This window comes from Pseudophryne corroboree, chromosome 3, assembly GCF_028390025.1.
Source record: "Pseudophryne corroboree isolate aPseCor3 chromosome 3, aPseCor3.hap2, whole genome shotgun sequence".
NCBI lineage: Eukaryota > Metazoa > Chordata > Amphibia > Anura > Myobatrachidae > Pseudophryne > Pseudophryne corroboree.
Genome location: NC_086446.1, coordinates 398,130,361 through 398,134,560, shown reverse-complemented (window position 1 = coordinate 398,134,560; position 4,200 = coordinate 398,130,361). Strand labels below are relative to the sequence as shown.

Here is a 4,200-nt window from a genome sequence, read left to right as displayed (position 1 = left end):
CCGCAACTTTCCCTGTAGTACATTTATGAGGTATGAGGAATAATACCATACTTGACTGGATTTTTATCAGATTTTGATAAATAACTTGCATGAACTACAAATGATAATACAGGGAGGAGGTGCCTAGATGGTTAACATGCCTACATCTACTAACTTTAGCTTCACAAATGGTACAGATGTCTTCACAAATGTTGTCAGAGGGGCCAGGAAATCTCTGTCCTATGAGGGAGATCTCTGACTTATTCCCATTCCCTAAATGGCAGCAACATACCTCCATTTCACAAACGGAGGCCGTCGCTGTCCCCTCCCCGCCACCCAAATGGCAGCAGACTGTCAATCACTTACAGTCTGCTGCCGTCATGCTTCCGATGTTGCAGGACCTATTCATGCACACACTGAATGGGCAATTCTTAGTTCTGCAGGCAGCCTACAGCCCTTCACAGTCTGCTACAGCTGCACTGCACAGCCCTTCACTGACACTGATTTAGTGCCGCAGCCCACCCTAACCCTCCGGCGTCCTGTGTGAAATGGCGCATGAACCACAAGAGAGGGACTATCCTCTTTATTAGCTACAGTATCTTGCTAGAGCAAATTCCCATGTTACAGTGCAAAATTTGCACATACTGTACATGTAAGTCTGTGCAACCTCACGCCTAAGTGCCAAGTTAACTTTGTCCCTTATTTATTAACAGAGAAGTGTGGTTCAGTTGTACAGAAATCCGATTCCACACAAATTTCGTGGATCCAGACTGAACCAAAACCCAGTCTGGAACTTCCGAGGAGATCCGATCCAAACTAAGTCTCAGTTCAGATCTTCCTACGATTTGGAATTCAAGTTATTAAATTCAAATTTTGTGTTTTGGAATGCAAACATTTTAGCTGTTTTTATTGATTTTTATTAATGACTATCACTTTTTTAAACCGAACTAGTAACCAAATCTGAACCAAAACACTTGAGGGTAATCTTGCCAAAACCAAAACACGATGATGAATTGGAACCAAAACCAAAACACAGAGGTCCATGAACATCTCTAATTATTAATATGTGGGTAGATACTGGGTCGCAAAGCCCTGCCAGTACATATAGACAAACAACAAATAATGAAGCGCTGTACAACCAGAATCAATTATATTGATTATTTAATCCCACAATGCAAAAAAAAACATACAAATACACATATGCACACACGGCCGGTGTTAAAATATATAATATACAATATAAGATATTAAAAACACCATGGAACAATTGGTAATTAATTAATAGTCATCCATGATCAAAGGATCTGTAATAAACACCATGAGAAAATCCTCAATCACAAAAGAGGTTTAAAGCAAATGATTAGTAATTAGTAAATCACTGATGCAGTTGGTTAGTTGGCAATCAGTATAAAAACTCATTAGTAGCCACTTTTTATCTTTATAGACATCCATGCGTCACCTCTCTCAGATACAGTCACAATGTAGATGATCCAGCAATTGGCTTAAACAACCTGTGACCTCATATCCTTAATCAGATCTGTGTCCAAAAGATGTTAATATAAGCATTTGTCACATGCATGACCACAAATTAGTTGGTTAGTTTGTCATGGTGTTTATTACAGATCCTTTGATCATGGATAACTATTAATTAATTACCAACTCTTCCATGGTGTTTTTAATATCTTATATTGTATATTATATATTTTAACACCGGCCGTGTGTGCATATGTGTATTTGTATGGTTTTTTTTGCATTCTGGGATTAAATAATCAATATATTAAATTCTGGTTGTACAGCACTTCATTATTTGTTGTTTGTCTATTTGGATTTATTGGAGAATCAGTGGTCTCCTTTATGAAGCTGCAGTATACCCAGAATAGTGCAAAATTATATACATCGGATACCCTGAAGTGTCAGTGCCTAGTGATTTTATTTTTCTTGTTTGTCGCTGCCAGTACATGCTCAGTGCGAAGAAGAGTTACCAGGCTCACCATACCCGCTGCTTGTCGGGATCACAGAGGTTCTGCGTATCGGAGGACATTAAGTGTTCCTGAATAGATACAAAACATTACTCTATATCTCATCAATATGGTGCCATCTATAGTGATATTTTCCATTAGCCATTTCATTATATACATGAACAGAGCCTTTATGTATAAATCTGAAAACATAATGACATTTATTATATGCGCAGTGTTATTCTAGCCAGTCTAGCATAAAACTAGGTAAGTACTAAATAATCTAGTTGTCCGGCAGAAAAACTGAATTGAAACGTTAGCAGAATACGGCTCTGTGGGACTAAATATCCTGCAACTGCTTAAAAATATTTGCAATTGTCTCCTTACATTAACAACACAGGAATACAGGGATTTTATAGGATTTTAACCAAATCTTTTTTTAAGGTAGCATTTGGATTCCAGACCTCAGTGTAATTACTAAACTGTCTCTGCTGTCATATCTGGTAGTTAGCATGACTGATTACCTGTGAATCTGAGTTCTAATGATGCATTTCCTCCAGTGCTTTTCTGTGTTCGCATTTTCTAGTGCATAAATAAAAAACTTTAGAACATACCAGAGAATAAATGAAACAATTTAGCTGCAAGCATTAGCATTGCTAATTTCAACCTTAAAATAAATGACACCATCACAAATACGCTGACACTAGACATCATAAATTACAAGTATCTATAAAGGCAAAATTCAATCCAGAGCCATTTAGCAGTTTATTCGTTACACACCACAGTTGCAGTCCCGCTGCGGAACATTTTTCCCCATAATTCCAAATTCTTTCTATCAAGATTACAGGCTGGTGAAAGGGCTTTAGAAAGGATACATGGTTGCAAAAACCATGCATTTCTACAACCCTCGTAATAAGGGTGTCCAATAAAAATACTATACTTCCTTCTCTAAAGGTATTACTTAAGTGGGTATGACTGTATTTCATCAGGGAGACAGCTTGGTGAAAAATTGGAAGCAACAGCTCAATTTCCCTTCAAACACTTTAAACCTATGACATATCCTTGTTAATGTTTTCTTTTTCTTTTTTAAACCACCTGCTCATTTTTTCTCTCTCTCACTGACAGTATCCCAGGCAGCCCACAATGGCAAAACTGTTCTGGTTCCCTTCTGGAACTCGGAAAGGAGAAAAAAAAAGTGCTGCTCTGTCTTGCACACATCCTCTCCAGAGGCCTATTTCTCGGAGAGCAAAAAAGCAGTTTCTTGAAAAAAAGAAAAAAAATGAATTCTCAAGGTCTGCGTGTCTATAAGATGTGCACAGCCAGAAACAGTATTCTTGTTTTTTTTTCCTCTTTTTAAAAAGTGAAGTTTGTGATCCTACAGGGACAGATAACACTACCATTTCCACCAGGCCCAATCACTCTGGACAAGCTACAATCACACTACACGACATTAAATTACCTGCCCTTCCTGCATTTTCTCTCCCGCCGAAGATTTGTTCTGTATAATTGATGCCAGGATTTTTTCGGGCAGACAATGACGCTTTATCTGCAGGGATCTGGGGTCGATGTTTTGGAAAAGGAAATTATTAGACAATGTTTTTGCACTTACTGCCAGGACCCCGCACAATGCTATGTCACTCTATATCACTGTACTAAATAAATTTGCGGTGTACGGTTAAAAGAAAAAATAGTAGTAGTAATTTTGTATGGGGGAAGACATGCCATGTGGAAAAATTATGATTTACATTGTGCTTCCGTTCTAATGTTCCTGCACTTAAAATGTTTATTGGTTTGGGGGAAACATGATATGTTCATTTCACAGCCCCCTCTGCTCCACAAAATCCTGTCTTTGGCTCCGTATACTTTACATGGTAGGTGTATTTTTGTGTTTGGACAAGAATCTAACATTGTACTGAGAAACATAAAGAAATTTTATAGCTTACAGAATATCTAGTTCAAAAGTAATCTTACATTTGAGCTGTAGTGAAAAGGACAAAGCTAATACATCTGCATTATCGGTGAGAGATTTTACAAAATTTGGTGTTTTCAGAAGCATTTCTAGGTATGACTTGTAACATTGATCAAACAGCATACATCCATATGTTCATTCTGCGAGGGTTAAATACTCAAGGTCAGTCTCGGGCGCACCAGTGGTCCCTGCTACTAGTAAGGTTGGCTGACTACTGTCTATACCTACCTTTATAGCTTGACATGTCAAGTCACTTACACAACCTAAGCCAGCTTCAGTACTGTATAAGTAGCA

The 4,200-nt window shown here is 37.9% G+C and overlaps 1 long non-coding RNA gene across 1 annotated transcript; it reads right to left on the bottom strand.

Moving 5' to 3' along the window:
* Positions 1 to 1,959: 1,959 nt before the first annotated feature.
* Positions 1,960 to 3,487, bottom strand: LOC135057827 (uncharacterized). Its single transcript, XR_010244395.1, has 3 exons — positions 3,397 to 3,487; positions 2,462 to 2,519; positions 1,960 to 2,029 (listed from the first exon to the last, which is right to left on the bottom strand). It is a non-coding gene; the product is annotated as an uncharacterized LOC135057827 (long non-coding RNA).
* Positions 3,488 to 4,200: the final 713 nt, after the last annotated feature.